The following is a 26273-nucleotide window of genomic DNA, read 5'->3' as shown; positions in this document are numbered from 1 at the left end:
TATGGGTTTCGAATGTGGTTGGCCTTGGCTCTGAGTCTGTGAATCCATTGCTGGTTTTAGTCACACAGCTAGCAGCCCTTCATTTTGTGGATCAGTTCCTAAGGCACGGGCGCTAGCGTGGCTTTAAGGCCACGCCGTAAGCAAAGGAGCAGAGATTGCAAAGTAATTCTTGACTACCTCTTGAGATACGCAAATGCCATGCTTTATGGCGGCTTTTCTTAGCACCTGTAGGTTTTTAAAGCAGAAGTCTGCCAGAACCAACTCAAGCACGCTAATCCCTGCCTCAGGCCCCAGGCGGGCCCCAGAGTGCCTTCTTGGTTTTTGTGTTTGCTTTGGCTGCTGCTGTTTTTTAGACAGGGTCTCCCGTGTTTCTGTTCTTCACGTGTAGCCAAAGACGAACTTCTGCTCCCCTTGGCTCTGTCTCTCAACCACAGCATGCTGGTGGGGATGGAACCCAGGGCCTCATGCCTGGCAGACCATTAGCTGAGCGGCACCCCAGGCTCTCAACAGGTGTTCACAACCTGGCATGTGAGTTTAATTCAAAGGCACATCTGGAGGGCACTTACTAAACAGGGTTGGGGCGCGGGGGGGTGACTTGGAGACTTGTAGACCCAAACCATGGTAAACTGAGGCATAGTTGAATTATAGGTACAGAAATAATGGTGCAGAGCCAGGGACAGCCCAGACCCACCATATAGGGTGAGTCCCTATGCCATGCCCCTGTGTCTTTGAAGCTGATCTCAAGCCAGGTGTTAAAGAATGGTTATGTGTGTGTCAGTGAGAACCCATAAGGCCATCATGGCCTCGTTGTCACAGCTAAGTGTGTCTTCCGTTGCTACGACTGAATACCACAGGCTGGCATACTTACATAAAGAAGTTTATGTAGCCCGCCTGAAAGGTTCAGGCATTATTCTGGCCTGCCCTGTTACCTGGCAGGATGCACTCAGGCAACACTCTGGCCAGCCCAGAGTTCCGTGAGAACCAGGCAGGTGTAAAGGACCCCTTTAAAGGACTGACCCTGCCCACTTACGCTCTCTTACTCTCTTACTCTCTTGCTCTTGCTCTTGCTCTTACTCTTACTCTTACTCTCTTTCCCTCTTACACTCTTACTCTGTCTCTCTCTGTCTCATATCTTATCTCTCTCTCTGCTCTGCACGGGTTGGTTACCTTTCACCCCCCTTTTTCCTCCCCGTCCACCAATAAACTCCACGTGGGATCATTGAGTCGAGGTTTGTGTCTCCTTACTGGATACACCTAAACATTTTAACAACACTGCCCCCACAGTCCTGGAGGTAGGACCATCAAGGGCATCTGGAGAAGATCTCTTGCTGCACCTTGTCACGACAAAGGACATCCCTTGGCAATTCAGAAGAATCTTTCTCTTCTCCCAAACCCACGTGGGAACCCTCATGATTTTAACTGATCCCAACCATTTCCTGAATGCTCCGCTGCCAGATACCATTAACACGAATATGGGGTTTGCTTTCTAGTGCATGGACTCGGGGTATGTGCAGGGTGTCCATGGCATCCTTTCTGTGCTGTGAGGCTGCAGTGGGAATGAATTGGATCCTGAGACTCAGTCCCAGAGGCCTGTAGGAGAGAGAGTAGACGTGTATACATTGGTGCTCAATAGTGCCTCTAAGCTGTTGGTACTCTGTTGTCACTTAAGTGCACTAGGAAGTGAAGATAGCATAATGTGAAACTGTGGACATCATCTAGCACCAATTTCGTAAATGTATGCTGGAGATAATCCCTTATTTGTTTTGTTTTTGTTTTGGGGGGCAAGGATACATTTTATAGGCTTAGGGGGAAAAATTCAAACACCAAATAAGAACTAAGTGGGAATCAGACCGGTGAAGGGAATAGAAAAGAGCAATATAGGAGATACAGGAAAATGGGTGACTGCTTGATCCATTGCTTAACTGGTCAACTGCATGTCCATGCTGGGCGACAGGCTAGGGCTCTGGGGCCAGGGGTGGTGGGGATGTTTCAAATCTTCATTCTCAGAGCCTGAGGAGAATGTAGGCAGCGGAAAGGACCTGGGCTGAGAGACAGGTCACCAGTGTAGGATGTTTGGCATCACGGTCCAGAAGGATGGTGATGAAGTTGGGATGGATTTATCTTAGGACCTCAGATCTCCAACTACAGGACTCCAGAGCTGGGAGGCAGCCACATTTTATTGTTAGTCCCCTAGCCCGTGGCTCTCTGTAGAGCAGCCCCAGGTCAGCAAAGAGGTTCATGTTTGTGTGTAGTTGTGTGTACGTGAGCATGTGGAGGACAAAAGTCAACATTGAGGTCTTCCCTCAGTCACTCTTCATCTTGGGTTTTTTGGAGGCAGCGTCTTAACTGCACCGGGAGCTTGCTGATTTTGCTAGGTGGGTAGCTAGCCCGTCCTGGGATCCTTTAGTTTCTAACCCTTCCACCGGAAACCATTGCTGGAATTACAGGTGCTTGTTGCCCTGCCCAGATTTTTATACATGGGTGTTGGGTATGTAACTCAGGTCCTCTGCACCACAAACACTTATAAAAAGAGAAATACAGTTACACCACCCTATTTTCTTTGAATAATGATCCACTCGCTCCTGATTTTCCACCACCTGTGCAGTGCGTGCGTGCGTGTGTGCGCGCGCTTGTGCGCTTGTGCTGTGTGTGTGTGTGTGTGTGTGTGTGTGTTTCTCACACGAATCACTTGGTAGAAGAAGTGAATGGAGGGAAGTTTACAACGAATAGTTTACAGTTAGGTCCACTGAAAAGCCAGTGAGTTTGGGGATTCAGCTGCCACACTGAGTATGAGCTGGTGCCAGAGTGGGTGGGTGGGCAGAGGGATGGGCACAGCAAGCCGTGATAACGAGGGTGAAACTTTGGCAAGAACGGTTGTTTCGCACTGACCGGAAGCTCTGCAAATGCTGTGGGGAAAGCTGGAGGCCACAAAGCTGCCCTTAGCTCTGGGCAATGGGCGAAGTGGAGGAAGTGGGGAGCGGCTGATCAGCCCCCAAGCAGCTTTTCCCCCATGTGTGTCATGTTTGCCCCAGGGGCCTTCAAGTCATCCCACCTGGCTGTCTCTTGCTTTGCATGAAGAACATTCTTTTCTTTCTGTAAGAGGGCAATGCCCAGCCAAACCAGGAAAGGTTGGGGGGGGGGGTGCTTTAAGAGTGGCATGCCCTTAGACAATGTTCAGAATGTTAGGGGTGTGGGCCTGAAAACCAGTTAATTCCAACCAAAGCCAGGGATGGGCTGACGCACAAGACCTTACCACAGGCAGACTTTAGCATTTCCAGGTGTGGCAGATGCCACACCCCGCGCAGCTGTGCTAGGAAGACATCTGGATTCTGTCCTCTAAAGACGTCTTTTCCTCCAGAAGCCTGGCTGCCACCAGCGCTACCTGCTCTCTCTGTTGTCTTTGCTGCTACCCACAAGGTCAGGGCCCCCGACACATGTGCTATGACTCCACATCCAAGAGGGTGCTACAGGCCAGCTGCTAAAATGCCAGGGATTTTTTCCAAGACATTATCAAACAAATACTGCAGATATCCGATACGTCATACAACCAAGTCAATGTTCAAGACAGAGTTACCCAGGTAGTTAACTGCACTGTACTATCTGCAAGCCAGACAGAAGGCCTTTCCCCCCCAACTTCCCATTCATTAATTTCCTTTTCCCCCTAACTTTCCATTCAGTAATTTCCTCCCCCATTCAGTAATTACCTTTCTCCGCTAACTTTCCGTTCAGTAATTTCCTTTTCCCCCAACTTCCCATTCAGTAATTTCCTCCCCCCTCAACTCTTTATTCAGTAATCTCCTTTCTCTCACTTGGCATTCAATAATTTCCCTTTGCTAGCTGCCATCTACCATGGTGGAAATATGGAGATTTGGTAAAGCTATTTTGACGGTAAATATTGATTACAAACTTCTGATTGGTTCCTTGTCACGAGGAGGGCAGCCGTCCCCTGGCTGATGGTGGTGAGACCATCCCAGCGTCTGAGGAATGTAGCAGAGCTGGCCACAGAGGCTCTTGCCTGTGTGCATACAGGAGCAGGGCTATGTCTCAGATAAAGCGAGTCTTTGTGCTTTCTGAGAATGCCTTCACTGGGATGCCTTCGATGGTCCTGAATGCGTGACATTCTGGGACATCCAGGCTGCCACTGCTGCTGGTTTTTTGTTTGCTTGTTTTCTTTTTCATGACAGCGTTTCCCTGTAGCTTTGGATGGAGCCTATCCTGGAACTCGAACTCACAGAGGTCCACCTGCCTCTGCCTCCCGAGTGCCACCGCCACCTGACTAACATCCGGGCTTCTTAAGCAGAAGGAAAACATTATATTGGGTGCGGGGTGCGGGGGGGGGGGGCTGTAAAGGGCATGGAAACAGACCACCAAAGTTTGAAGCAGAAGCAAACTTTATTTCAGAAAAAGGAATCACCACAGGGCACGAAAAGCTTGTCAGCTATAGCTGAGATCACAGTCAGAGGTTGGGCTTCTGAAACTGTGGCAACCTGGGCGGACTCTGAGCTCCCCTTTCATAGTAAGAGGTAAGCATTAGGCATGGGCAAAAGAACTGTTACACAAAACTTAAGTACAGATTGTTTTTTTACAATTTCCATTAACAAGGTCTTTGGCTAAGTTAGTGTTTATGTTAGCTTTTTGTTCCTCCCATGCACTTCTAATGGTGTTTACTGAAAAACTGCATTTCCCTGGCAATTGCTGGTTTTCCCAAGGCAGGGAAGACTATGGAACAGAGCAACCAAAAGTCACAGCTGTGTATTAAAAGTCACTTTCCTTCTGCCTTAAGATAGTTAACCCTCAGTGGCAGGGAGCCACTGAAAAATGCTAACCTTTGATCACAGACAGAGCTGTTGGTGGGTCATAAAGCAAGGAACACCATTGTTAAGAGCTTATTGCTAACTGCTGACAGGGCTGGTGACTGTCGCCTCTTACTCTTTAAGTTACAAATTTGCATTCCTATATTTCTATATTCCTATTCCTGGGTTCTTTACTTCCATATTCCTGTTTCTGGACCCATGTCTCCGATGGGAACAGACCATGATCAGTGGGATCACACACGGGGACAAGACCCACACCTTTATACCGGGTTACCATAAACAGAACCGGACCTCGGGGAGCAGGAAAAGGCATGTACAATGCCACAATTGGCTTGAACGGTCCTGCACCAAGTGCTCACCTTATGTCCAAGCACGCTCAAACAATGGAGTGACCTTCTAACCCTCTCATTAGACCTTCAGTGAGCACACACTGGCATTGTGTTTAAGTGCTGGGCCCAGAGATGACTGGGCCTGGGGTTTTTTGTTGTTGTTGTTGTTTTCTGTCTTGAGGCTCCAATTCCCAGCCCCAAGCAATAGACCTTGGCTTACAAGCAGGATGGCCAACTTGACTTTCCACATCCTACACCCGTTCTTAGTCTGTATCTCCCGACACCATTCCTCATTTTTCTCTGCTCTCTGGGATGTCTCCTGGCACAGGCAGGCCAGAATGAGGACACGCCTTAAAAGAAATATCACAAGGGTAGAAACGTCTGCCTAAGAAGACCGGCATGGGCACGGCGTCAGCTGGAGGGAAGGAGGCTGTGAAGCAGAGCCCGTGTGGGAATTAGGACTACAATAGATAGAGCACTGGGCCATGGGCAGCCCTGGGGCCAGAATGATGCATGTGTATCATGGGGCTTCCACACCAGCAGCCTAAGGAGCAAGAGGGCTAAGGAGCAAGAGGGCAGGGATGGCAATGCGTGTGCGCCACCCCTTCCACTGATGAAGCTCGGGTATGAACTGGCGAGGGCAATGCTGCAGCCGTCTGCCCTCCTGAACTCAGGAGAGCTTGCTGCTGAGATGCTGGGGATGCTGTCTGGAGAGCTTGAGAGACTAGGGATGCTGTCTGGAGTGCGAGCATCGGCCCCTTGATCAGTCATCTGTGCGTTTATTCTCACCCAGCCCACAATGTACTCAGTGAACTCAGGACTCTGAAAAAGAGACATCGCCAACTTGTATTTGTGTCCAAACATGCCACAACCTTCTTTGTTAGGCTGTGAAGGAGCCGCCTTGTTAAGACAGGAGGGAGGCAGCCCTTGGCAGCCTCAGGGGTTTGGCTCTCACTGAATGGCAATTTTTGTTTTCTCTAATCCCTGTCAACTAGCCACAGAGCAGCCGAAAGAGGTTGAGTGAGCATTCTGAACCCAGGCAGCTTTCAGCTCCTGGACAGAGACCAGCTAGTGGCCCTTGAGAGGGGAGGGCGTGGAAAAGCTTTGCTTGTGAGCAAGAACTGATGAGACCTGTTCCCTCCCCTCAGTGTGGCGTGTGCCTCCATAGGCACTGCCTGGGTAGCATCTCTACCTAGGAAGGAGAAGTGATTGTAGCCTGGGGAGACTATGCTGGGACTTTTGAATCTCAGCTACCAACTTGAGTTAGGGGTTTTGTTTTGTTTGAATTTTTGCAGCTAGACTTTTAATATGTAACCTTACAATGATGGTGCCAAATGCTGGCCATTCTCCCATCACAGTCTCCTACTGCTGGAATTACAGGCGTGTGCCGTGGGCACCCCAAGTCTTCCCGCCCCCCTTATTTTCTTTTTGAGTACCTGGAGAGAGACCAACAGGGTCAGATGAGTCAAGCAAGCAGACCCTTAGCTGCCAATGGTCTTCACTATTCCAGGATGGGCAGGCTGGAATGCCTGCCATTTTAAAACACACACACTCTCCTCATCACAGGAGTCAGAGAGATGCAGGCAGTGCTCACACCGAGCATCCAGACTGTTAGGTGTGATGACAGAACTAGACCATAGCAAGCCACTGCTGTTCTGTGCTCACTGGTGTGAGCATGTGCAGAGCCAGTTCAGGAGTGCAGGTGGGGGGATGGGGTATGAGCATGTGCAGAGCCAGTTCAGGAGTGCAGGTGGGGGGATGGGGTATGAGCATGTGCAGAGCCAGTTCAGGAGTGCAGGTGGTGGGGATGGGGTAGGCAGAGAGTTCAGGGAGCTTGAGGTCCAGCGTAACATTGCCCACTGGCTTTGGCAGACCCTCCAACCCACAGAAGGGCAGGCGCCGTTTGCAAACTAATAGCACATTAGAAACTTGGCAAGCAGTCATATGTGGGAGTGGGGTTAAATAGAATAATTAGTGTCTCTTGCCAAATTGGGAAGACTCGTTGTGTAACAAGTGTTAGAATTGTACTCCAGTCTGTAGGAAGAAGTGGCTACCTAGTCCCTTCGGAGTATTTAGATATCACCGGAGCAGACAGGAAACAGTGTCATGCTGAATGCGGACTATTCTCGGTGGAAACTAGAGTCCCTGTCTTTATCTTAGTCTCACCTAGGTACAGCTGCAGGACAGGTATGGAGGCCATTCTTGAAGCATTCCTTTTAGACACTGTGTATGTGTGTACGTGCGCTGTTTGTGTGTGTGTGGTGTGTGTGTATATGGTGCGTGGTGCGTGTGTGTGTGTATGTGTGTGTGGTGTGTGTGTGCAGTGTGTGTGCGGTGTGTGTGCGGTGTGTGTGTGGTGTGTGTGTGGTGTGTGTGTGTGCTTTACATGTGTCATTCATTCATTCATTCAGCAAACATTTGTTCAAGGTCTGCTCAATCCACATTCTATTCCTGGAGAAGGGCAGACAAATGAGGACATGCTTTGGGCTTGTATCCCTGTTGGAGAAACCCCAAGAGGTGACCTCCAATCTTCCTGTAGCTCAGTGGCTCTCAACTTTCCTAATGCTGCAACCCTTTGATAGAGTTCCTCACGTATGGTCACCCCCAACTATAAAATTATCTTCGTTGCTACTTTATGGGAATAATTTCGCTACTGTTACGGATTGTAATGGATGTAATACCTGCATGCAGCATATCTGATACGTGGCTCAAGGGGTCACCACCCACAGGTCGAGAACCGCTGCCGTGTAGTCGAGGAACTCCTAGCTCTATAGGCTCAGATAAGGAGTCTTGCTGATTTAAGCAGCCAAAATAGACTTGGCTGAGCTCACTGTCTGTGGCTTGCCCTGCTCGGCTCTAACTCCTTCCAGTCCTGAGCTTTTAATCTTGCTTCTGTAGGTTTCAGGTCCTCTGTGAGCCCTAGCTGGGAGGCAGATGGAGCTTACTATGAAAGGAAACCAATAACCTCAGCCCCCACCCCTTTGTTAGAACTGTGAATGGAATTGCAGTTGCGTTGGTGAAGCCTTTCCCCGGGCTGGGGTCGTTCCTCTTTAATGAGTGGTACCCAAACCCTCTTCCCTAGGGCTGTGGTCCACATGGCATCGCGAGCTGTCAGAGACTGTGACGTCATGCCAGCAGAAAAGGAAGCAGACCTGGGTGGGTGGGTGGGGGGCACAGGGCAGTCTTTGGGTTTCTTTTCCTCCTCTTCTGTCTTTTTAGGGCCAGCACAACTCAAAAGAATGCCGAGATCACAAGGGCGTGTGCCCAGGACTGGCTAAATCTCTGAGCTTCTGCTTGTGCAGCTCCTCTCAGAGGGTCCTGGCAGGAGGGAGCCCCTTCCACGTGTTCTACTTGGATAAAGAGTGCGTCTCATCCAAGGACCAGGGAGGCATCTCTCTCTGACACTGGGTGGAAGTCCAGCTTTCCCTATTGGGGTTACATTTCTATTTTCTGTTGGGTGTGAGTCATTTCCTCCTGATTCATGGGAGGCCACGTATGGTCTGGGGATTCCCTGGAGGGTGGGCCCATCCCGTTCTCAGATGCCCCAGAGGTGGCGCTGACGGCATCACTCCATCCTACCATGAGCAATCCTTTCCTGGTGGCTGGCTGCACATTCCATCCTGTCTTCTGCTTCAACAGTTACAAGTTATGAATGACTGAAGCGCAAACTACGTTTTATTGTGCCTTATGTCATTTTTTGGAAAAGTATTATTTAAAAGTATTATTTACTTATTTGGCTTACTTTTGACTACATTTACTTTTCCATTTCTTTTTCTTAATTTTATTTTAGTTTTTGCATCTGTGGTAATGAACATATGTCTGGACTGATAATTAGGCCTTGAAAACTAAGTGGCAAATGATAGCTATTTTTTTTTTTATTTTTAACTAAGGAACTCATTGCAAACATGTTTTGTACGCTGTTGTTTTTAAATGAATTTAAACCTAGGGAGATGGGGTAGTCATGTGACTCATTATATTTTGTCTCAAGTTGACCCCTGCAAATGTTGTCTAACAACTGTGTGTATAGTCCACCAGCTTCTTAGAGTTATATTTAACAAGAAATGATTGAAGATAAAGGAGTCGATTTGGAGTAAGTTTATGTTAGCACCTAGGCTGGTATTATTATTATTATTGTGATTTTTCAACTTTAGTTAAAATTTTTTTGAGAGAGAGGTGTGTGTGTGTGTGTGTGTTTTCATGCTGTGGTGTATACATAGAGGTCAGAAGGCAACTGGAGTCACTTCTCTGTCTGCTTTACGGGTACTAGGGCTGGAACTGGGGTCTCTAGACTTGGTGGCAAGCTCCTCTATCTGCCATCTCGACAACCTGTCATTTTCTTCACCGCGTCCAACGGCCTTTTCCCTTTAATTGATTTCTTGGAATCAATTTCCCTTCAGTTGGATGTTTCAGCTCTTAGGATCTGTTGGTCGGACATTCTGTGATGTCTGCTGGCTTTTATTTTTATCATCTCCTTTTCCTAAAAGTTTCATTGCTTCTTAAAGGTGTGCTTTTCTTGTTAGTGCTTTGGAGCAAATCCAGTCAGCTCCTCCACAGGCTTGGCCGGCAGTCTACTAAGCTGCATCCCAAGTTCTACAACTAGGAATTCGTCTGGCCATCCCTCCAATAGTTGGGCTGTTCTGAGAAGAGACGAGCACTGCATTTGAAACTGTACCTGGAGATGGACTTGGCATTGGCTGTGTATCCCAGGGGGGTGTTGCTCTTCCTGCTTGTGATGGTTAATATTGGCTCCCAACTTGACAGAGTCTAAAATCACCCAGGAGACGAACCTCTGGCACACCTGGGTTAGGTTAGCTTTGGGACTGCCTGGGTTAGGTTAGCTTGGGGACTGCCTGGGTTAGGTTAGCTTGGGGACTGCCTGGGTTAGGTTAGCTTGGGGACTGCCTGGGTTAGGTTAGCTTGGGGACTGCCTGGGTTAGGTTAGCTTGGGGACTGCCTGGGTTAGGTTAGCTTGGGGACTGCCTGGGTTAGGTTAACTTGGGGACTGCCTGGGTTAGGTTAGCTTGGGGACTGCCTGGGTTAGGGTAGCTACTTACTGTGCATGCCTATAGGGGATTGTCTTGATTAACTAAGATGAGAAAACACATCCCAAATGTGGGCTAGGGTCCTGGACTGCATAAGTTGGAGACAGCGAGCTGAGCCTAAATAACCACTTCTTTAACTATGGGTGCAGTGATTCCGATGCCACGAGTCTCCCCACCCTCATGGATGACAGCCTAGAACTGTGAGCCGAAAGAAACCCCTCCTTGCTCAAGTTGTTTTTGCTGGGTCCTTTGTCAAATAATAACTTCCTTGGCTCCCAAGGCTTGCTGGCTGAGCTGTGTGGTACTGCTCAGGTTTGACCCAGGGAGAGCATATTCTAAGCTCAGTATCAACACGGGCACTGGAAGGAACCGTGTGGCTGCCCCTTCCATGGTCTGGGCGCATTCTCACTCTGGGCTCCAGGGCTGACTTCTCTGTCAAGCTTGGCACAGGGCGAATGCTCCGCAGGGCCCACATCCTAGCACCTGCTATGGAGTAACCAGGAGAGCCCGGGTGTAGGCACAAAGGTACAGAGCATGGGTTTGGAATCAGTTTTGCCCACTGGGCTCTGGGTCCTGTTTCCAGCCAAGCCAGCATTGCTATGCCTCTCAAGCTTCCCTCAGGAGTGGCACAGAGGGGAGGTCTACTTCCTTTGCTCTGTCACTAACAGTGACCGTAAGGCCCTGTTTGTATGAGGTTTTGAAGGCTGTTTAACCAATAGTACCACCAAGTTGTTCATACCAGGCTTGCTTTGTTTAATGCAATCACCTTGCTTTTTTAAACCACAACTGGAATTATCCTGAGGCTGACCTAGAAATAATTCCAAAACAGTCAGTGGGTCCAAGCTTTGCTCTCCCCGGCGCCTGTCGCATTCTTGCTGTAAGGAAGTCCCTGACACACGCAGCCGAAGGCAGGGAAGGGTTCTGTTGGCTCTCGGTTCCAGGGTGCATCGCATCACGGTGGAGAAGTCATGGCCGCTCGTCCCATTGCATCCACAGGCAGCAGTGAGAGGGATGAATGCTGGAGCTCACTCAGCTCACTTCCTGTCTGCTGTTGAGTTGAGCATGCCAGCCCATGCCATGGTGCTGCCCACACTTAGGTTGAGTCTTTTCCCTCTAGTTAACCTCACCCAGAAGCTGCCTCACAGGCATGCCCAGAGGTTTATCTCCCAGGCAATTCTGTGTCTTGTCAAGCTGACCATCAATAATGGCCATCACGAACGTTCCTGTGTGAGACACACTTTCTGCCTCTCATGGACTCACCAGAGTGTGGTTCCTCCACACCAGGCACCAGGGCGTTTAAATTCTGTACTGCTTCTAATGGCAAACAACTGTAGATTAGCCTTGATTGACACTTTGTTTTTCTTTTTAAGATTTAATTAGCATCTGTACAGTTTCAGGGCGGTTAAACTTAATCAATGAGATAATGGGATAATGAGAAAGAGAGCTTTTTTTAGTTAATTGTCCTCAGCTGAAGGACAGATGTCAGGCTTCAGTGGGGGTTAAGTAGGAACTGAATTCTTTATTTACCTTCAGAGGAGGAACTGGTTATATGCTAAGCGGTATGAATGTTAATTGGAATATTATTAAACCCAACAAAATAACAAGTCAGTGACTGAGTCAACCGAGAAGCATTTTGAAAGCCCACTGATGGAGAGTAAAGGCATCTTGAAAGTTAACTGAGGAATTTTTATCCAGGCCCACTCTAGGACCATGTCATCAAAACAGACATGTTGGGCATATATACTACATCTATATGGAAAGATAAGCCGAAGAGATGAGTGGACACATAAACTCCTAAGTGTTTACTAATGCGAAGATTCGGATGTATTGCACTCATCTGAATGTAAGTTAAGGTTTTTTTAAACACATTCCCGACTGTGTGTTTAGACTTGAGAAGGTCAAGTCCACTCAAGAGGCCGCTGTTTTAACAATCTAGAATCGGCATTAATCGTAAGTGTCTTTGGCTGGAGGTCACAGCCACTCTTCTGATCCCTGTGACTATTTGTTTATGCTAATGCTATGCAAGTGCTTCTGCTGCAGCAGCATCCCTGCTAAATGTTTTCCTTTTGAATTTAGAAGGTCTGAAGAGGGTTAGGGTGAAATCGAACAGCTCTTCACAGAGTGGGGAAGATGGGTGCTGCCAGTGGTCAGCAGTAACTCTACTACAGGGCTGCAAACTCGGGGACCTCAGGAACTTCAGCCAGAGAGAACTCACCCAGCCAGATCCCACCAACCCTGATGCAGTTATTATTCGTTCAACAAACATGTTGGGCACGTATCACATGCAAGGCCCTGTATTATCCGCTGGCTTTCATACATTGGGCCAAGCGCTGCAGACCGTCCCGAAGAGTCATTATCCAATAGTCTAAAATGTGCGTTTAGAGAAAGAGCAGGCAAAGGCGTGGATAGACAGTGGAGAATGCGTTCAGGTTACTAACTGCTGTGTAACAAATTATCCCTGCACCTGGGCAGTGAAAGCAAGCATTCATTCATTCTGCCCTCGGATTCTCTGAGCCTGGGATGAGAGTGGGGCCCACGGGGCACAGCTAGGGTCTGCCCCGGGATGTCTGGTGGTCACTGGGAGATTCTTGAGCTGTGGAGCAGGAATCAAGAGTGATGCCTTTATTCACAGGCCTGGCAGCTGATGTCAGCCGCCTTCTGGGGCCTCACCCAGGCTCTTAAAAGAGCTATTTATCCATGAGGCATCATCAATGTGGTGAGCCTCTTAATCTGGTTGTCCCAGGCTTTGAAAGTGGGTGTCTTCCTTCAGAGGACAGAGGACTGCTACTTTTTATGGCCTGTCCTTGAAAGTCGACCATCAGGGGCTAGGGACATAGTTCAGCATGTCAAGTGTTGGCTGCCTAAGCATGAGGAGCCAAGTCCAGGTACCCAAAACACCCATGTTAAATGCAGGCACCGTAGCATGAGTCTATAAAACCAGCACTGGGACAGAGACAAGTGCATCCCAGGGGCTCTTGATCCCCCGGTCTAAGTTCATGGAGAGACACTGTTCAAACTGAGGTAAAAGCTGAAGATCCTGGATGCCTACCTCTGGGTTCCATGCTTGCTACACATGTGTTACCCCCCCCAGCTATGTATAGCTTCCACTACTTCTCCTGGTCACAGGCAAGTTAATTGTCCTCCCAGATCAAGTCCATCTCTTGATGGGTGAATGGCTGTGTTCTATAAGAGCATAGGGGGATCCACAATACTGTTACCATCATTTTTAGAAGTATAATCTATTGAGGATGGTCACTTAAAAAATATCTTTGATGGTTTTTCTTGTAACAAATAAAACCTAACCCCTATTGGATGTAGGGAGGATTTAGACTCTTCTATTAAATTAAGAGGCATGAATGATGATGAGTTCTAAAGGAAAGCCATTAAAGCATAGCCTCTCTCTCTCTCTCTCTCTCTCTCTCTCTCTCTCTCTCTCTCTCTCTCTCTCTCTCTCTCTCTCCGTGTGTGTGCGTGTCTCCTCCCTATCTCCTTTATGTGTACAATACTTTATGTGTACAATTGTCTGCATGTATATATGTGTGCCATGTGTATGCCGATTGCCCATATGGCAGGAGGGGACATTATATCCCCTGGAACTGGAGTTACAGACATTCTGAGCCACCATGTGGGTGCTGGAACCTGAACCCTCTGGAGAGCAACAAGTGCTGCTAACCTCTGAGCCGTGTCTCCAGCCCCTCTCTCTTTCACTCTTGAGGAAGCCAGCTACCAAGACCCTTCACATTCAAGCGACCTTCAGAGAGGCCTTGAGAGGAGGAGACATTAATATCTACAGCTCGTGGTTGGACATCGCTTATTGGTCCCAGTAACCCTAGCTGACATCTTTGCCCATCCTTGTCAGAAACCCAGTGCTGAGCCATGCCAGTCTGACATCTTGACCGTCAGAGGGAATCCGTGTTCACTGTTGCTCTGAGCCCTTATGCTCGGCAGCCAGTGTGTTCAGCTGGGTATCACAGCATGGAGGAATGTGTCCATTCAAGGTGTGCACATGAGAGCATCAGACCGTGAGAACATCAGGAATAGGAAGAGAATTGTCAGGGAATTATGGCCCAAACCTAGATCATTGTCCATTCAATGGGGCCTCGCCTGGTCAGGTTGGAGAATGACTGGAGTCATTAATTGATGAGGTCTCATTCTGACCTTTGGGACACAGTGACCCTCCCCCCCTCTCTGTGTCTCTCTGTTGTGTCTCTGTCTCTGTGTGTCTCTGTCTCTCTCTCTGTGTCTCTGTCACTGTGTGTGTCTGTCTCTCTCTCGAATCAGTCTGGGCGTCACCCTGCAACTGCTTTAAAAAAAACGCAGAGTCATCTGTGGAAGATGAGTTAGTTGGTCAACTGTTCGGGTCTAAGTTTGATCCCTAGATGTCACGTGATTGAAATGCATCACTGGGGAGGTAGAGACAGGTGGGTCCCCAAGGCTTGCTGGGCAGCTAGAAAAACTTTCACAGCAAACCCCAGGTTCCAGTGAGAGATCATGTCTCAAAAAATAAGGAGGATTATGTCATGAGGAATGACACCTGTGGTTGACCTCTGACCTGCACTGCATGTGCACACACATGCTCCTGAATACACACATATATATGCACGTCTGTATACACCCACACAGATGCAGTTGACCCTGACCTAAAGCTCTGCACACTAGCACAGTCCATGTCTACAGGTTTGAAAAGCCCCCTCTCTGAGGGTGGAGTTTTAGGTACCTCCCAGGAAGTTCCTGCTAGGGGAATCGAGATGACAGCCTTGCAGCCAGAAGTGACTAATAAGAGGCAGAAAACCCAACATTTCTCCTGGTTTTTATAAATGACTCTCTCTTCTGCATTCTATTTTTAACCCGAAGCGCTATTTGAATAAAAGTAAGATTTAAAAAAAAAGTCAATCGGCCCCTGTAATTTCCTTTTCTTCAGATATTCCAACATCTCCCTGGGGACCACAGTGCTCATTAATCCAGTCGCAGGGAAAATTATGAATTGTCATTAAAGACTTCTTAACCTTTGCCTTATCCGATCAGGTACATAATGGAATGTGCCTGGCTGAGCCTCAGTGCCCCCCACCCTCAGCCCCACCCCTCAGCACATTTTCTCCAGAGGGGACCTGAACCATCAGTGCCCCAGGGGAGCCAGCACAGATCAATGGGAGATTTCCTTGTCACACAGTTTGATTATGATGGCTTCTTGGCTAGCTGCTGTCTGAGTGGCCGGAAGCTTGGAGCTTCCAGCGACTGCTGCTGATGGAGAGATCTCTCAGCTCAGTCTGGGTTCAGCCCTACTGGCTGTGTAGTCACCAACCAGCCTCCCAGGCATAGACGTGTTCTTTTGGTGTCCCTTGTAACCTATACCGCAGCAGGGACCAGTTCTTCTGTGCTTGTGAGTTTGGACAATCAGGAATGATGGGATCTAGGGGTATGGTACAGCAGTAGAGCACTTGTCTAGAACATACGAAGCTGTGGGTTCAATTCCTTAGCATCATAAAAGCCAGAGGGGGGGGGAACATAACCCAAGAGGCTGGTGCTGCCTGATGGTCACGTGCCAAATGGGTCATGTGCCAGATTGCTTCAGGAACACCTGGATCCTCATTGGATCTAAACGGATGTGTACCTGGTCCATTGCCTGGAGCAGGTGAAGGAACCATACCTGTGGTCCACACCATCCGCACACTTGTTTCCTCCTGGGTCCAGGCCAGATCTGTTAGACACTGGGCCAAACTTCTCACCGATAATTAGGGTCTTAGCACAGAGATGTGAAGATAAAATTGTATATTAAGAGATAACTGAGTCTAGACAGCCTACTCCATTATTTTTTGGCTTGTAAACCCCTTGCCGTAGGGTTGTTTGGCACATAGAGCTCAACCTAAAGCATTAATAATACTCGGTGAATGCATTCAGTGCCAGCATCGGCACTCTCTGCTCTTCCATGCTTCTGGCTGAAGGAGCACTTACTTGGCTTCTCTCGCCTTCCTGGAAGGGCTGGAGTGGACTTTAAGTTTTCCCATCTGTCTTCTGTCCTTCCATCTCTCCTCCATCCCCGGTAGACCCATTCATCCTCATGCCGAGTCTGTCTGCTTCTCTAGAAATTCACCCCGGCATCCTTCCTGTAGTTCTGGTCAGACTGAAGGAAACTTCTAAAGTGCAAGCTAGCAATTGTTCCAGGAGTCCAAAGAACATAAGGTCTTTATACAAAGTTAGCACGCTGGTGGGAGGGGGTAGGGATGCAGCCTGGACAATTTCTCCAGCTGGCACAATGGGCGTGGCCCTCATTCCCTAGCTCTCAGGCTGCCGCCAGTGCGGGCTGCTCTCCATAGGCCAGGCTTTTAAAGGGTCGCTGTCGTGTGTTTATTGGTGTACATGGTGAGGACAGAACCACAAGCTGGCCCCTGTGTAGCAGCGCCCACGTTAGCGCTGTAGCCCAGCCAGGTAGGTCATTCCGCTGCCACCGTACGAGCCATGGGCCATGGCAAGGTGTCTACTTGTGGCTTTTAACCTGACTGTTGACCACACTGGCCTGTGCTTTGGCCAGAGAGAAAGAACCGTGGTCCATACAGAGGAGGCCTGGGTGTGACTCTGAGGGATGCTAGCAAGGTAAGGGCACGTGCTTGCTGAATATGCTCCTGGTGCCAGGCCGCAGCTCCTGTCTGTCTCTGGGAGCCAGACGAAGGGTCGCGGCGTGTCGTTTATATAGGAAAGACCAAGAGGCCAGTTGTTTCTCTGTAGTTAGAAAACTGGAATTCTTTGAAAACCTGTGTCGTTAGGCAAGCCTATTTCACGCAGATGTTTGCTGACGTAACAGGCCGGTGACAGATGCTTAGAATTGATGGAGAACATCTTTCTCAAAGGCACACACGACATGGGTTTCTCTTAGGGTTCAGAGGAGTCTATATTATTGGCAATTCTGGTGCATGCTATTTTGAGGGTCTTCTACAGAGTGTTCAAATTTGGAATCCTAGGTAATATAAGCAAGTTGCTTTTCCTTCTAAGCTATACTCTTGCATTCATTTTAAAAAGAATACACAAGGCCAGTCCCCAGCTTACCATTTACACACTTGGATTTAGAAAAAGGCAGAAAATGTCTTAGGCACTCCTCCCGTGGCAGATGGGGAAACTGAGGCAGCATGCAGTTCAGTAACAACTTAGAGGTGTCGTAAATAGTAAGATGGTGGTGCCAGAACACAGGGCAGAGTGAGTAATTTGCAGCCGATTGAACCCACCACCTCTTTTCCTCCTGGCTAGAACTTTGTAAGAGTGAACAGGCTAAACCATTCAAGGGAGGCGTCAAAGTGAGCTTTCCGTTTTCAGTCGTGATATCAGGCGCCTTAAATTATGTTGGTTCCCAAAGTCCAACCCTTTGTAGGTTCTTGAATGTCAAGTGCAGCGACTGTCACTCGTACAACTTTGTGAGAAGCTGCCAGGTGACCACAGAAGGGTGAGGCGAGCACCAGCAGCATCGCTATACTTAGGAAACAGATGAGCCTTGAAACCAGAGTCTTGCTTGACCCTGCGAGGCTGCAGGGTTGACCTGCCACCCTAAGGCCAGCCAGTCGGGGACGGGACATAGTTTGTGGGTCCTCCTTTCAGGTCTTGTTTCTAGGCGGGATCCGAGAGCTTTCCTGCAGTGGTTCCCTCCTGGAATGTCTCCTCCCAGGGTGGCTGAGGTTGCCAACGCCCTGCTCAGCCTGTACTGTCCACGCCCTCAGGCTTCTTTCTCGGGCCACTCAGTGAGTTTCATGTCTGCTTTCCCTGCACACATCACAAACATGCCTGCTCAAGGGTTCAATCAGGTGACTGCACTTCACGAGATCCTTTCAGCCCCTGCATGGCCCCTCTGCCCTACAGGACACAGCTTCTCCCAATCACAGGGCCACTGTGTTTCCAGATAGTTTGCGTAGCTCAGCACCAGTGGTTGTTTGCTTAGGAGTTTGGAGTCCAGCGTGCTTTCCTGTCCAGTTGTCTCTTTCGGGACGCTTGCGAGTTAGACTAGCCCTGAAGATGGAAGCCACTTTCTTACCTTGAAAGCTTCTCATAGGGTTAAGCTAAGTTATATAATGTTCTTTTAGACAAACAGCATGATTGGTGTTGACCTAGGTGATGGTGAAGGCTTTCAGAGACTCCCAGAAGCAGTTCCCTTTGTTAGGGAATTGGAAAAGAAAAACAAAACAAACAAACAAACAAACAAACAAACAAAACGAGCAAAAGTGCATCAGGAAGTAGGGAAAATATCTCCCCTTTGCTGCAAGTGCTGTGTTGACCAGACCCCAGCGAGGCAGATGGCCCAGGGCAGCCCTTGGAGGCCAAGGAGGGAAGATCATGGGGGCAGTGGGATGCACATATGCAGAATGACGTAACCAAATCCAAAATGTCTGTTTCATCTCCCCGGAGAGACCAGTCACTCTGAGAAAGAGCCCAGGATGCCAGGGTTTGCTGGAGAAAGGTTCTGCCATGAGAAGTCCTGGCTAAGAGAGGCTGTTCTCTCTAAAGGTCACGCTTATTGACCTAAGGGAATATGACCTCCATTCATGTCATAAATGTCCAGGTCCAAGTCTGGTGACAGAAATGAGTAAAGCAAGTTTCTTTCCTTAAGTAACTGTTCTAGGGAGGAAGTGTGCTTGTGAACATACAAGAGTACCTTGGGGGTGCGTGCTTGTGAACATACAAGAGTACCACAGGGGTGCCTGCATGTGAACATACAAATGTACCAGGGGTGCATGCTTGTGAACATACAAGTGTACCAGGGGTGCGTGCTTGTGAACATACAAGCGTACCACAGGGGTGCATGCTTGTGAACATACAAGTGTACCACAGGGGTGCATGCTTGTGAACATACAAGTGTACCAGGAATGCACGCTTGTGAACATACAAGAGTAGCGCAGGGGTGCATGCTTGTGAACATACAAGAGTACCGCAGGGGTGCATGCTTGTGAACATACAAATGTACCAGGGGCGCATGCTTGTGAACATACAAGTGTACCAGGGGTGCGTGCTTGTGAACATACAAGTGTACCACAGGGGTGCATGCTTGTGAACATACAAGTGTACCAGGATAGCATGCTTGTGAACATACAAGAGTAGCGCAGGGGTGCATGCATGTGAACATACAAGAGTACCGCAGGGGTGAGCATGCGCACTTACACATGTGAGGGGCAGAAAGGGAGGGGGAGAGAGAGAGAGGAATGGCAAAACCAGGCTGACAAAGGGGCCAGCCACAGCTCACAAAGTCTCTGTGAACTTTAGAGCCGTGTCTTTTTGTTAGTTATCATGTTTATACCATGTGAGCATTTTGCCCGTGTGTCTGTATCTGTACCACGTGTGTGCCTGGTGTCTGTGGCGGTCAGCAGCTCAGATTCCAGGAGGTCAGACCTCCTGGAGATGGAGTTAGATATGGTTGTGAGCCTCCATGTGGGTGCTGGGAACCAAACCCGGGTCCTCTGGAAGACCCCTGAGCCATCTCTCCAGCTCCCTGTTTTTGTATCTTACCTGTCTGGGCTGATCGCATTTCAAATGCTTGGCAGTCACATGGCTGCAGCTGCCATACTGGGACAACTGTGGACAGTGGCAGCAAAGCCTTTTGCGTGGGGAGTCAAGACTCAGAAACCTTACCTTCTGTCAAGTGGGGCAGACTCGTTTCCAAAAGTGTGACGCCGTAGGGTATTTTCCCCTTCATCTATAAACAACTTGAAAACTGGGTACCATACATTTAAAATTCTTTTTAAAAGAATTAGACAAGATAGAAAGGACATTCAGGTGGAAATTCCAGGGAGTCTGGGAACCTGGAGACTTAACGCACTACACCCAAAGCGCGTTTGAGAACATGCAGCAGTGTGGGCATCTGGGTTTCCAGTGCCATCCATTCAGCACAGACATAGGAGCTAGAGCCTGCCAATGGTCAAATGGGAGATACCAACTATACAAAACAAGACCCTGAGTAGCTATAACGCCACATAAAAGTGTGCATGTGTGTGTGCGCACTAGTGCATAGAGGTCAGAGGGCAACTTTCGGAAGTCCATTATCCCTTTCCACCTGCTGAGGCAGGGGCTCCCATTTTCCCACTATGCTTTGTACTCCAGGCTAGTTGGCCTGTGAGCTTTTAGACAATTCTCCAGCCTCTGCCTACAATCTCTCTCCAGCAGTGCTGGGGTTTCAGATCACACCACTGCATTTGGCTATGTATTTATTTAAAACATGGTTTCTAGGATCAAAAGGTTGTCAATCTTGTTCAAGCACTATTGCCTTCTGAGTCATCTCACTGGCTCCTAGGAAGGTAGGTGTGTGTGTGTGTGGTGTGGTGTATGTGTGTAATTATCCTCTGCATTTTGAATGTTTGTTTTAATGAGCCACAAAACCCTAAATAAAATAAGTAAATAAAAAGTACTAAATAAAAGAAATTCAGTGTATAGGTTTACTGTCAGTTTGCACACATGAAACCAATATTGGTGGACTAGAAGATGAATCAAAGAAATGTACAGAATTTGACAAACACAGAGGTGAAAAAAATCAAAGTATGAGGAAGGAGTTGGTCTGTTTAATGGGGGCTGGAGACAAAGAAGAGGCAACGGCTAAGAATTTTCTAGAGCGGATGACTGTATGACTCCAAATGTTCAAGAACTCAATGGCATCTGTGGGGAAAAGAAAGTCACATTAAGACACAGTGTGGAGAAATTACAGAACACCAGAAACACAAAAGAAGATATTAATTGTAGGCAGGCAGAAGACAATAGATTGCCTCACAAAGAGTGGCAGACAATGCAACTGTGCCTCTGACGTGTGAAGAAAAATGAAGATGTGCAGTTTGACCTGACACACCTAAGCCAGTCAGTCAACCCCCCTCCCCCATGGCACACTAGCCCTGATCCTAACCAGTGAATCAACTGTTAAAGGAACCATAAAAGTTAACAGTCTCTAGAGTGTAGCTCAGTTGGTAGAGGCCTGGGTTCAATCCATAGTACCACATACCCCAGGCATTTCATAGCTAAGAGCACGAGCATCGTCTGAGGTGATCCATAGCTATGTAGGGAGTTGAGAGTCTGGGCTACATGAGGCCCTGTCAAAGAAGGAAGGGAGGGAGGGAGAAAACAGAAAAATAAGGAACAGCGTATTTGTCCGTGATCATTTGGAAAAGCAGCCCCTTGACTACAGAGTCCATGTAAGCAACAGAGACCTTGGGTTCATTCTGCATCCGTGAGAGGTCTCTCCTGTAGTTACAGTACTAGCTGATACGGCAGCATGGGGGAGGTCTTCTGGCACAGGAAGGAAACATCTGACAGAAGCTTTATCACTGACGTTTTAAGAGTCTGTCTAAAAAAGTCACACAGCTGTAACTTAATCTTGACTGCATTCTTAACCTAATTATCCCGTCCATATCTCTAGGGCTGTGACAGGTGAGGGACAAGTGTGTGCGTCTCAGCTCTCATCTGGATCTGTTTTGTCCTATCTCAGAACTTCAGGGAGCAGCTACTATGCTGGACCCTTTCCGTGATTCCAGCTACAGAAGCCTGGAGGTTGGCCTGCTTGGCCTAACCTGGTGTTCAGAGGGGCTTCCGTGGCAGTGTCTGTGTCACCGTTAAACCATTTTAGTCTTAGCAGTGTTGGAGGTAAAAGGACTTGGAGAAAGAAGGCTCTGTAGGAAGGTCTTTAAAGGATCTACAGGGGCTCCATGAGGCAAGGGGTTTGCCCTTTCCACCAGGACTCGGAGTCCAAGCGGAGGGTGGGAGGGATTGGAGCCAGAGGCAGGAGGGCGGGTTCACGGAGGCCCAGAAGCTGGCACAGAGAGCGAGGTGGGCGCACTCCCCTCGCCATGGCCTCTCACCACCAGGGTCCACTGTGAGAGAAGGGTGGGGATCGCCAAGTCTTGGCTTTTTCTGTGGCCTGTGGCAAGCTGCCCATACTGTGAGCCTGTTTCTTCACCTTTAGAGGAACACGAACCCTGACAGGCAGAAATGTGTTCCCGCGCGACCTACGCCTTGTCTACGCGTGTGAGCTGTAAACCATGCCTGCCCACAGTTTGTGAGTCCCCTTGGCTCCTGTCCGTCACCTTCCTTAGGCCCTCAGCGCCTTTCCCTGGGCCCTGGTTGTCACCCCGAGCTGTTTGGTCCCCTCCTCCAGTGTCACGGCTGTGCTGTATGTCCAAGATCCTACAGCCTTAGGTTGAACATTTTGCCTGTTTTCCACACCAAAGGCCAGATGGAATGAGGTCCACACCCTGACTCCTGGTGTCCCCCCCTGGCTGCCAGGCCACAAGGGTTTGGACAGTCACTCAGAACTTCACTGGCAAGCTCAGACTAAACATCGGGGACGTCCTCTTCAGGGCCCTCTGAAAAGGCAGGGTAAAACTAAAGTCCAGAGTTACTGTTCAGACTTATTCATGTGCTGTAAACATGCATCGTGCCTTCGCATGAGGCCAGCGTAGTCGGAGGCCTGGATCCCCTGTGGGCGGGGTTCAGGGATCTCAGCAGCTCGGGACAGCTGCTTCCCCGGACCTGTGTGACTTTGGGAAAGCCTCACCTGTAATTTGAGGTGTGGACATCCATCTGGCCAGGTGCGGTTGGCCACAGAAGGCCCTCCTCCTCCTGTTGGATACTGTTCACCCCTGAGAGGTGACTTCCCCATCCTCCCAAGCTGTATCTCTGAGTCGCAGCAGGGCTGGTTGCCATGGATACTGCTGGGCAGATGAGGGCTGAGATCATCAGACTTAACAAATGGGAACTCAGGGCACCAGCCACATTTGAATTTCAGGCAAACAATGAATAATGTTTTCGTGTTTGGTTCCACTGGTGCGTGGCTCGTAATTTATGGCAAACATGCCTTCCGTTGGATAGTGCACGGTCATATTTATGAGAGCAAATGATGTGCAGTTTATGAGAAATTACAAGTTGGTTGTCTGCCTTGTATTTCACCTGGTGACCTTAGTGAGGATGGGAAATGACCTTTCCACCAGAGTCGAAGATTTCACTGACAACAACTAGTATTAGGGGAGGACACCAGCTAGGTGAGTGAGGGGAGGACTCCAGCTAGGTGAGTGAGGGGAGGACTCCAGCTAGGTGAGTGAGGGGATGGCTGTAAAACTATGTGGAAACTTCGCTGGGCCCCAGTCTGACAGGAGAACATACAGTTTATACCCTCTTCTCCATAGTTAAAATTTTTAGTGTATCTCATTTATACTTATGTTTATTTACACGTGTGCTTGGCCGTGCTCATACACATGTGAGAAGGTCAGAGGACAGTTTGTGGGACTTCATTCCTTCCACCATGTGGGGCCCAGGGATGGGATTCGTGTTAGGCTTGGTGATAAGCACCTCCTACACCATTTTGCTGGTCCTTTCTACTTAATAAGTTGTCCCGACCCTCAGGACACTCATTGTGGGTCTGGTGGACACCTCGGAAAAAGATGGGGGGCAGGGGACACAAGGACGGACGCCAAGACAAGAGTCTGATCAAGGCGACAACTTTATTCATTCCAAAGGGATTTATATAGGGGAAGGGAGGAGGAGAAGGAATGGGGGATGTGCTGTAGCTGCGATGAACCTGGTGGAGTGAAGGTTAGTGGGATGGGTAGGGCATCCTGGGTCCTCTGGTAACATAAATGCAGACTCTAACTTTATCTTTCACATTCCACCTTCTATTGTTTGAGCCTACGCCCTAGATAAGCTGCAGGTCTGTTTCTGGAATTTGGCAGGTAGTAGGGTGGTCCCGAGTCACATACTTTCTATGAGGGTCTTCCTATGAGGCAGCCATACCTGGTTGATGGCCGGAGGTCCCTGACAATAAGTGGCTTTATTAAAGGTCCTATGTTCCAAGAGGGACAGAATTGAATATCACAAGGTCCCAGCCTAAGGAAAAATGTCTCTTGGAAAGAAATGTTTTTAAAAAAAATGTTTCAGTACAATTTCAGAACTATGTAAGGAGGCCACACACACTCTTACATTTCTCTCCTAATCAGTTTGGTAGTTGTGTACACTTTAGCATCTTTTTATTCCTTTCAAAATTCTGATAAAGCTGGTTTGTGTGTGTGTGTGTCTGTGTGTGTGTGTGTGTACACTCCTATTTCTTTGTGAGTAATGAGTTTGTATTCTGAAAATAAGTCTTATCCTATCCCAATGTGAACAAAGTAGAAAAAATTAAAATTTAAAGCAGGTATTTGTTGTATAGATTTAAAATTTTAGTTGTAACATTCCTTAAATGATCCTTGACTGACGTGGGAGAGATGACTTAGAGGTTAGGAGCATTTCCTGCTCTTCCAGAGGATCTGGGTTTGATTCCCAGCACCCACATGGTGGCTACAACCCTCTGAACTGCAGTTCCAGGGGGATCTTGTGTTTTGCATCGTCGTCTTCTGGTCCCTACAGGTTCCAGGCATACGCAGTGTACAAACATACAGGCAGACAAAACACTCATACACACATTTTTTAATTGAAAGATGATTAATTAATTTTTGTTATTTTAGGACATAGTTTCTGTAGCCCAGGCTGATTTCAAATTCATGGCAATCCTCCTGCCTCAGCCTTCTAGGTACTGGGATTACAGGTGTGAGCCACCATACTCAGAAAGCCTGGACATTTCTGATGTCGTTTTTAGGTTATTTTTTAAAGGCCTTAAGACTGAACCACTTTCAGTTTCTGTTGTTGTTTTATCTACTACAAGATCTTGCTCTTTGGCCCAGGCTGCCTTCAAACTTGCCATTCACATGCCCGAGTCCCGGGGTTTCAAGTGCACACCATCATGCCTGATTCCTTGGTTGGTTTTAAAATGACATTTAAAGGAGATTGTGTAGTCTAGGCTTACCCTGAACTTGCTGTAGCCAGGGGTAACTTTGAACCTTTTATCCTCTTGCCTCCCAATTTCTGAGATCACAAGTGAGCATCATGTATGGTTCCTTAGCTGACTTTTCTTTCCGAATGACTTAGCTATAGCCAGGTTGTTGGTTTTCAGGGCCAAGGAATCCAGTGCGCTCCCAGGAAGTGTCAGCCGGGGACACACAGTGGCTGAGGAGTTTGTACTGTGCCTAGCCTGTGGTAAGGAGCCAGTCAGTGGAAGGATGTGAGAACCTCAGAGACAGAGAGACTACATGGAAAAGCTATCAAGAGACAGTGAGAGCCATTGTGGATGGACAGTGTCTTAACCAGGGTTTCTGTTGCTGTGGAGAGACACCATGATCACAGCAACTCTCACAGAGGAACCGTTTAATTGGGGTGGCTTATAGCTTCTGAGGCTTAGTCCATTATCGTCATGATAGGACTCCAGCAGAACTGCGCACATCGGTAGACACAGGCCCAACTCAAGAGAGAATGGTGTGTTAATCATTCATTTCAGCTAATTTTAATACGCATGTAATTACATAGGTAATTATGTGCAATAAGTAGGTGTAATTATATTTTATAAGGTCCTTTTATAATTTAACTTTTAACTGATGATAATTTAGATTAGAGATGAAACCTCTCCTCAAAAGCCTCTGAAATACAAAACATAGCTGGGGAGATCCTGATGCAGGACCGTGGATATTGTCTCCCGGTGCTAAAGACACAGGTGTCCCCTGCATCTCCCCATAGTCAAGAAGAGGCAAACAGTAGCTACACCACCACTCGCAAATTCCACACTGGCGCCATGCCCTGCCCAAACCTGAAATCAGAACACAAATTCAGTTAGTGGGACCTGAGCAAACAGAAAGGCTTGACTGAGGCCTGGCTGTGTACCCAGAATGACTGTCCCCGGTGGGCCCTGACAGTGGGCGGGGCCAGCACAGTGAGCATAGTCTGTGTGTACTGCAATGGAGAGTCTGGGATCTTCCATCCGAGATGGGGCGCCACCTGCAGGCGCTATGTGTAATCACAGGCCTCTCAACTCGCACCTAAATTACCTTTTGAGGCCCCAGACAACTCCAGAGGACTGAAGTGGGGGACTCGCCACCATGTGTCATACCTTGGCATCCTGCCCCTCAGCTTTCCATTTCTCGGCCAAGCCTGACGCCCCTCTCACAGGATCCCCAGGGGCCCATATTTCTCCAAGGAGCTTCATTTAAATCTTGGCCCTCAGGGACACCAAGTCCCCCTGATACTGTGTGGCTTTATTTACTGGGCACCTCCTCTTCTTG

The 26273-nt window shown here is 48.5% G+C and overlaps 1 protein-coding gene and 1 long non-coding RNA gene across 4 annotated transcripts in view; one reads left to right on the top strand and one right to left on the bottom strand.

Annotated features, from left to right (window-relative positions):
- Agpat4 (1-acylglycerol-3-phosphate O-acyltransferase 4) overlaps window positions 1-26273 on the top strand; it is a 94116-nt gene that overhangs the window by 41387 nt on the left and 26456 nt on the right. Inside the window, exon 1 of one of the 3 annotated variants that reach the window (XM_040758269.1) lies at window positions 16594-16611. The exons of the other annotated variants lie outside the window; for them this stretch is intronic. The gene's annotated coding sequence lies outside the window, so the exon portion shown is untranslated. Of the gene's footprint in view, window positions 1-16593; window positions 16612-26273 lie in introns of those variants that run through there. 3 annotated transcript variants of the gene reach the window in all.
- On the bottom strand, window positions 20692-22833 carry LOC121144481. The gene is made up of 2 exons (XR_005881852.1): window positions 22691-22833; window positions 20692-20805 (listed from the first exon to the last, which is right to left on the bottom strand). It is a non-coding gene; the product is annotated as an uncharacterized LOC121144481 (long non-coding RNA).

Source organism: Mesocricetus auratus, unplaced genomic scaffold (assembly GCF_017639785.1).
Source record: "Mesocricetus auratus isolate SY011 unplaced genomic scaffold, BCM_Maur_2.0 Super-Scaffold_100018, whole genome shotgun sequence".
Taxonomy (NCBI): Eukaryota; Metazoa; Chordata; class Mammalia; order Rodentia; family Cricetidae; genus Mesocricetus; species Mesocricetus auratus.
Note: the sequence above shows the minus strand (reverse complement) of the source record. Positions and strands in the feature narration are given on the sequence as shown.